A 9932-nucleotide genomic window follows, 5' to 3' on the forward strand; every position below is an offset into this window, starting at 1 on the left:
CATAAAACTTATAAATAATTAGATTAAAAAATAATTAAGTATTTTTTAAAAATATAATTGCTATTTAAAAATAGCAAAAATAATTTATAATTTAATTACAGTTACTGGCTTATGATTAATTAATTTTACTAAATAATTTATATATTTTATTATCATTTATTTTTAATATAATAAAATTAGGATAACAAATATTTATTTTATGGTTGTAAAAATTTTAATTAGTTTATTAGAAAATTTTTATTTTATATTATTCAAACAATTCAATAATTATATGTTTAATTGATAATATTATTAATATGATTAATTTAAATATATGTGTATTAAAATAATACTAATTATTAAATATTAAAAAAAACTATACCACTTTATACTATTTTTGTTATGTCTATTGTTATAAATATAAAACTTAATGATAAACTTATATTAAAAGCAAATAATAATTTTATTTAATAATATCATTGATTTATTAATACATGAATGGACTGATGCGGCCGTAAATATAATAAATAAAAATGCAATATTATTCAATAGTATAGCGTAAGTCAGTATAATAAAGGGTACGGCATCCATATCGACAAATATAATGGTATATAAGCCGATAACAGCCGACAAACCATAAGTTAGCCAAAAATATAGGAAAAATTTTGACCAATAAGTAGTATTATAATCATTAATTTCGGCAAACAATTTGTCCAACAATTTCATTGTACCGAATATACGATAAACGCTTTTAACCGATTGTTTATCAGTTATCTGTTGATGTAATTGTTGATAAATTTCCCGATGTTTTAACTTTAAATAGCGACACAGTATATAATAGTAGATAAACTGATAGAAAGTAATGTTAACAATTGAATAGCCCCACAGCGCCCACATAATACCATTGGGTATACCATATAGGAGGGCATAATTAATCGGTAGGTTTACTATGAATGTTGACAAACATATTGCTGAACTAATCGGTGCTATTATATACTTAGTATTATATCGACAACACTCGCTAAGCAATCGCATCCAATTGATAAGCTTATTGATGTCCAGTTGATTGGTTAGACCTAAACTTTTAGGTGTCCGCAACCTACCCGACAACATTTCAAATACCCGCATAAATGTCGGTTCAATACCTGACATATAGTTATAATAATAGGTCAGCTGTGATAGTATTGTCAATAATGTTACCAACAAAAACGGGATATTACTAATGGATTTTATTTGTAAAAAATATCCAAAATCACCCAACAGTGCAAACATATGCCAATTGTCCTCATCATCATCGATAATCAACAAACATATTAGGCGTTCAATTAGATAAACCAAACAAATAATTAATATGACTATCGGTCGGTGAAACCATTGTCTTTTTTTGGCCGACCAATGATGACTGGCTAACAATTGATGGCTACTTAAGCCAATACGGTATAAATGATAGGCCGACCATTTGTAGCAAACATTTGGTGGTAATAATTTTGTAGCCGAAAAATCAGACATTTTTCAAAATACTAATATTGATATATTATTTTTAATAAAATATTTTAATAATCTTTAAATTTATATTTAAACAACAACTTTATTATTACAAAACATGTTTTAATAGTTTTGTTTTTAAATAATGACATAAAATATTCAGTACTAATCATTAAATACAGTATAAATGTATTAATTTTTAAAATATTTAAAATGATTACTCAATATTTTATTATTATCCTGCATTATAAAAATTTTATTTTAATAAATGTCTAAAAAATATCTAATGTTTTTAATATTAAAATTTTGCAGTATATTAAATATATACTTATATTTTAAGAATTAGTTTTAAAAACTTTAACTAACTTTTAAAACATGTATATTAATGGTTATGTTTTTAGTTTTCAAAATATTTATTTTAATACCATTTTCAATATATTTAATGATAATATTATTCTTTAATAGACAATAATTACAGTAAAATACTATTTATTTGTGTGCAATATATCTAAATTAAAATTAGTTTCTAAGGAAATTCATATTTCATTTATATTTAACAATTCAATAATTATGTTTATTTTTTAAAAAAAACATCATAATTAACACATTTATACTTGAATTTATAAATATTATATTAAAACAATAATAACTTAATTATATTGTGAATGATAATTAATTTTATTACAAAAATATTTATTCTTGAATTATTAGTATAGTCTATTTCTATTATATATACTTTAAATAGTTATTAATTAAGTATATATATATATATATAATAATTAATTATTATATTTATAAAAATTAACTTGAATAATATTTATTTTTAAAACAATTATACAGTATACTTTATTTTGTAATGTATAATTTAAATATAAATATAAAATTTTACAACTAATCAAAATACAAATCAATAACAGTTATATATATATTATTAGTTTTCTATATTTTATTTTATCATATATTTAAATTTTAATCGTTGTATATTTTAGTCGTTATAAATTAGTTATAAATATTACAGTATATATACCTATTAAATTTAAATATAACATTTAGTAAACTATTTTAGCATTTTGTTTTGTTGTTTTTTAAATAAAAAATAAATATATTTTAATACATTTAAATTTTAATATTTAAATATACTTTATAAAAAGTAATCAATAAAAAAGTAATAGTAATGTAGTATTTAATTATAATAATAAAATTATTTTTGTTTTTATTAATAGACAGTTTATGTATTACTTTATGTAAGCAATTAATATATTAATAAAATAATGTTTAAATTAGCTTTAATTAGTTTTAAATAAACTAATAATAATAATTATTATTCTTAATATTATTTTTATTTTATTTTTATATTATATTTTGTAATTAATATACAATTTTTATTATTTAGTTATAATAATAACTATCTCATGATTGTATTAAATTGTATAAACATTATAATAAACAATTAAATCATATTTTTAAATAAAATTAAGTAATATGTTAAATATTTCAAGTTTTAAAAAAAATAATAATGTAATTGTTTACTAAATTTAGTTTTACTAATTTAGTTAAACAATTTATATGATTTATTAGGACACAAATTGTATAATATAATAATAATATTATAAATAAAAATGATATACTATTTATTAATATACAGAGTAAGTCATTATAAATCTATTACTAATAAATGTCATGAAAGTTATAATAAAAAACATTAAAAAATAAATAAATAAATATTATTGATTTAAGTTATAATTAGTTAGCAATTTATGTAAATTATTAGCACATGTAGTAACCGATGCGACCGTAAATATAATAAACAAAAATGCTAAACAAAGTAAGACAATACCATAGCTTAGTATGGCTACGGGTATGACTGCCATCTCAACAAACAGTATGGTATATAAACCGATAACTGTTGCCAAACCAAATGTTAGCCAAACGTATAGCAAAAATTTTGACCAATAACTGTGGTTATAGTCTGCAATTTCGGCAAACAATTTATCAAATGATTTCATTAGATTTAGTATTGGTTTTGTGTTTATGTGTTGTTTGCTTGTTGTTGTTAACAATTTTAATTGTCTATAATAATCCATAAATTTTAGTTTCAAATATCGGCACAGTATATAAAAATAGACTAACTGATAGAGTATGACATTCATCATTGAATAGCCCCACAGTGCACCCATCATTGAATTGGGTATACCATACAGTAGGCCATACATGATAGGCATGTTTAACAGATAACCAGATAAAATTATTGATGCACCACTCAACGAGACCAGACATGCATTATTATATCGACAGCTCTCACCTAACCATTGCATCCATTTGATGAGCACATGTATGTCACGGGTATTACTGAGACCAACACTCGCCGGTGTCCGTAAACCTGAAATCATTTCAAATACCCGCATAAATGTCGGTTCAATACCGGACATGTAGTTATAGAAATAGGTTAGTTGCGATAGTACTGCCAATAGTGATAGTAACGATAGAAATATGTCGACAAATGTTTTTATTTGCCAAAAATAGCCGAAATCACCCAACAGTGCAAACAATTGCCAATTGTCCGCACCATCGATGAACAGACAACTTATACGTTCAATTAAATAGACAAAACAAACAATAAATACAACAATCGGTCGGTGAAACCATTGTCTCTTTGGACACCAATCACTGGCCATCAATTGATGTCCACTTAAGCCAATACGGTATAAATGATAGGCCGACCACTTGTAGCAAACATTTGGCGGCAATAACTTTGTAGTGGAAATTACAGACATTTTGTTTTGAAAAATAAAAATGCAATTTATTATTACAATATATTACATAAATATATATTTTTTATAAAATATTAAATCAATAAAACTATTAAAAAATAAGTAATTTTAGTGTTGTTTACTCTAGTATTATATGTTTACTAATAATAGTGTAACTAAATATAATACATTAGTATATTATATTAGATATTACAATGTATTAATAGATAGATAGATAATTTTTTTTGAATATAATTATTATTATACTAATTATAATTATTTATTAATTATCATATAGCGGCTTATTAATTTTTTTCCATAATTATAATAACATTTACGATAATAACAATTTATTTTAGTAATTATGTTTATTATTAGTAGTAGTAAAAATAAATACTAAATTACAAATATATATTAATTGATAATAAAGTTATTTGCTATTACTTCTAATGAGTTTATAATTATTGATAAATTATTATAAATGTATATATATTTATATACTAATAAAAAATTAATTTTTGCATCTAATATTTGCATACAAATTAACTAATTAAAAATAAAAATAGTAAATAAGTTAACATATTTGTAATACTTTAATACTTAATGATATTATTCATAATAGTTAATCTATAATTATCAATTTAAATAAATTATAATATACTGTATATTTCTTATTAATTTTCAAACATAACATTTGTTACCAAAAATAATTTAGTAAATAACTAACATATTGGTTTTATAGAAAACCAATCAATTGATATTTAATTTGAATATTTAATATCAATTGGTATTTTTCTAATATTAATAAATATAATATTTAATTTATTTTAAATTAATTAACTGGATATATTCACATAAAATATTTTATATATAAATTATCTCAAAATAGCATTTAAAATCTAATAATAATAATAATAAAAAAATACATTTGTGTAGATATGATAATACATATAACAAATAATATAAATATATATATATTTAAACAAATATTATTATAAATGACAATATTTAAAAAAAAACAAAACCATTTAGATAACTATAATACGATTTTTATAATTTATATAAATATTATACAAATAGTTAATTAAATAAAACGTATAATAGATTAGTTGACTACTAGTTAGGACAGATATGCCGATCCACATACCAATAGTACCACCGATTTCATAGATAAGCGAATAGATATCCATTGATAACTGTTCAGTGATTTGTGGCTCTAATGAATATTTCGGTATTATATTGATTTCCGTATAGTTTATGTTGAGTCCCGATGTCGACGACCCGACTCTACTACTACTAGTCGTTGTCGAGCTTATCATATCCGACATTATTCGGAAACACCGACCCATTGATTGTTTCCAACATTCAAAATAATATCTTAAATGTGTATTAAACGGATTATTATCATTACTCTGACAATAGGCTATATTATTATAATTAGTATTAATGGATAAATCGATATCTTTATAAATAAATGGATAACACGTATTGGTTTTCAAATACATAATTTCCAAACAATTTGTTATATTTTCAAATTTTTTGTTACCATATACTAAACGATCGATTGGATTGTCCATTGAATCCAAACAATGTTTACTATTATTATTAGTATTTGGTGTCGACAATAGTTTAATGAATTTTGTCGTATATATAATATTTGTTATGGTATTTAATTGAATAAACTGTAATTTCATATCAATCCAGTCATCAAATATAGTATTCAGAAACAATCTACTAATTTGTCGACTATTATATCTAATTACTATTGATTTCAATTGATTTTTATTATTACTATTTAATTTATTCATTAGTATAACATTATTATTATCGCTAAGATTAGAAAATAATTTATTTTCAATAACTAATGAATACATTAATCTATTGTTTGATTTAAATAGTGATATAACTTTTGTTAAAATTTGTCGTTTAGGACAATCAATAGCTGATCTATCAGTTAATATTAGACGACAATCAATTAGATCTGATTGATAATCATAAACTAATTGTTTCAATTGTGTAGTATTTAATATATAGTTGTAATAATAATTTATATGTTTGTAAATGTTTTCAATATTGTTGTCGTCATCGATATCATCGATAGATAATAAATTTGTTTTCAAATAGATATTTGTCGGTAATATCCAAATAGTTATTTCAGGTATACGTAGATAATGTTGAAATTGTATTTGTGTTATTGTTGAATAATTTCTATAGATAGCAATCACTGATAATATATGCAAAAACATTAATAATGAACATATAATAAATATTAGTAAATCAATTGATTGATGATTGTTAATGTATTTGTAATATTTTTGAAATTTTTTACTTAAAACTGTATTAATTAATGTTAAAAATTTTTTTAGTATCAATACTATCAATGAATAACAACTATAACCCCAAAACATACTCATCAGTCCTCCTAATTCACACCAATAAGCTATGGCCGACATCGATGGCGAATAAATTATCATTAGTTTATAGTGTCGATTGATTATAATATTGATTAGTATTTGATTATTATTTGAATAAATACCTTCTTTATCAGTAGTTTGAAAAATATCATATGTATAGCTATTACAATCGGGTTTACATTTCGTATTCAAATCAGTCAAATCATAGCTAACAATACAATCCTTAATAATTTGATTATTGCTAATGTTTTCATAATAATTAATAAGCGTTGAAATTTCTGATTTATTATGTATGCGATATTGAGTCCAATAGTAATTATAATTACATTTTCTATACTCTCTATCAGTCATTATATTTAGCATACATTCCGTACGGGATTTTGGTTTTCGTAGTAGTCGTCCATTAGTTGATTGTTTGTCGACATCAATGCTATTATCATCATAGTTAATACAATCAGTCTGATAGGGGAACGGTAGGTATTGTTGTAGATTTGTATCTAAATTTATATATAGATCCTGATTGTTTTCATTGATAATATTCATCCGATGAAAATGTGTGGGCGTATTGCTTGATGTTGACAGTGCCATTGACATTGTCATATTATATTGAAAATTTAAAAATAATTGATATAGTTTTTTTGGTATAAATTGATTATTAGTGTTGGTATTGTTGCCACCATTATCATCATCATCATAACTACCCTGGTGATACATTAGATTCAAACAGGGTCTACCCGTATAGCTATAGCGCAGATAGTCGTCACCATTAAATTCATTGCACTTTTTCATAGAAATATCCTCAATAATACAGTTAAACCAATTATCAGTTTGATTTGCAGGACTTTTACCTAAATTTTTAAGCCATTGTTGATTCAGACATATGGTTATCGCTGGCAGCGATTTAACATCAAACCTATCATCAGATTTATTGAAAAATAATTCACTGTTTGTCTGGTATTTCAAATACTCTGTTGTATGGATTAGTATTTTATATATAAATAATATCCACAATAAACTGATAACTAATTTAATTGCCATAATTTAATTAAATAGTAATTTCAATTATTTATTTAATTTTTTTTTAGTTATAATTATCACACATAAATAGTTTTCTATTATTTAATTATTTTCAACAAAAAAAAAGATTACAATTGCAATTTTGAAGTTTAATAAAAGTTTTTCTATTTAAAAATTTATTATTAACTATTTACTTAGTATTTTATTTATTATTTAATTAATATTAATAAGATAATTATTTTAATTTGTTGATAATTTGTAACTGGTACAAATTGTGATTGTTTTTTCTCTCTATTGTATCTATAGTGATGTTACATTTTATTGAAATAACTTAATAAATTATTAACAATATTTTTACTTTATTATCAATTGGTATAGAATATACAGTATATACAGTATATTGATATTTATATATAAATTTAATATTATAAACATTTAAGAGACTGGTACTGATAAAAAAAATAGTTTTTTTTAAATATTATATATTAATACAGTATTATAACGCTATATTAAAAAACGCTTATAAATATTCTGTAAATATAATTAAAAATATAAATAAATAATAATAATAATAAAAAAAATAATAAAAAAAAAATAAAATTACATTAATATAAAATATATTAATTTATCAGAAAATTTATTACTATAATAAAATGTCTGTATAAAATATCAAATAATAAACTATTAATAATATTAATTGAGTTTCTATAATATAGGCTACTTATTAATTATTAAAATTAATTAATTTTGATATTGTTGTATATACAGTATATATATAAAGTTGATATAATAAACATTTAATGAGACTGGTACTTATAAAAAATTATTTTTTTTTTAAATATGATATTGATATATTAATACAGTAGTAATAATAAAACGCTTATATATATATTTTATAAATATAAATAAATATAATAATAATATTAATAATAAAATTTCTATAAATATTTAATTATTTTCAAAAAAAAATATTACAATTGCAATTTTGAATTTTACTAAAATTTTTTCTATATTTTTTTATTTATTATTAACTATTTATTTAGTATTTTATTTATTATTTAATTAATATTAATTTGATAATTATTTTAATAAAATAATTTCTTGATAATTTGTAACTGGTACAAATTGTGATTGTAATTTTGAATTTTAATAAAAAAAATTTCTATATTTTTTTTTATTTATTATTAACTATTTATTTATTATTTTATTTATTATTTAATTAATATTAATAAGATAATTATTTTAATTTGTTGATAATTTGTAACTGGTACAAATTGTGATTGTTTTTTCTTTCTATTGTATCTATAGTTATATTACATTTCATTGAAATAACTTAATAAATTATTAACTATATTTTTACATTAGTATCACTTAGTATAGAATATACAGTATATACAGTATATTGATATTTATATATAAAGTTAATATTATAAACATTTAAGAGACTGGTACTGATAAAAAAAATATTATATATTAATACAGTACTAGTAAAAAACACTTATAAATATTCTGTAAATATAATTAAAGATATAAATAAATAAAAATAATAATAAAAAAATAATAAAAAAACAATAATAAAATTACATTAATATAAATTATATTAATTTATCAGAAAATTTATTACTATAATAAAATGTCTGTATAAAGTATCAAATAATAAACTATTAATACATAATATTAATTAAGTTTCTATAATATAATGTACTTTTGAATCACTTGTATATGAAATTTGTGGTACTATTGGTTTATGGATTGGTTTATCTGTACTATCATTAAGTGTAATACCTATTCATTTAAAATATTTACTCAATTGGGCCAAACATTTTAATGGCAATTAATTATTCATGTATAATACAAAAAAAAATATTATGTAAAGATATATATATGTATTTTGCAATTATTTATTTTATTATCATTATGTTTGTAAAATACTTATTACTTGAATTAATAAAAATCTATAAAATTTTTAAACTATTTATATATTATTATTATTTGTTTGTAATTTATAAATATATTAACAACTAAATAATAATAATATTGCTATTATTATAGTTTAGTTTATTATTAGTTTAAAATTAAACAAAAACAAATAATTTTTTTTACAGTTAATTTATTAATAAAGTATTTAATAATATTAAAAAAAACTTAATTATACATTTCAGCAATTTGTACTAAAAATAAATAAATTTATAATCATTTAGTAATTTTATTATAAAAAATATAAAAGTTGTAAACTAGTCAAACATTTAATTATAATTTTCATTTAAAATTCAAGTAAAATTTTATT

Source organism: Oppia nitens, unplaced genomic scaffold (assembly GCF_028296485.1).
Source record: "Oppia nitens isolate AA-2021 unplaced genomic scaffold, nextdenovo-longstitch-racon4-pilon3 scaffold24_pilon_pilon_pilon, whole genome shotgun sequence".
Lineage (NCBI taxonomy): Eukaryota > Metazoa > Arthropoda > Arachnida > Sarcoptiformes > Oppiidae > Oppia > Oppia nitens.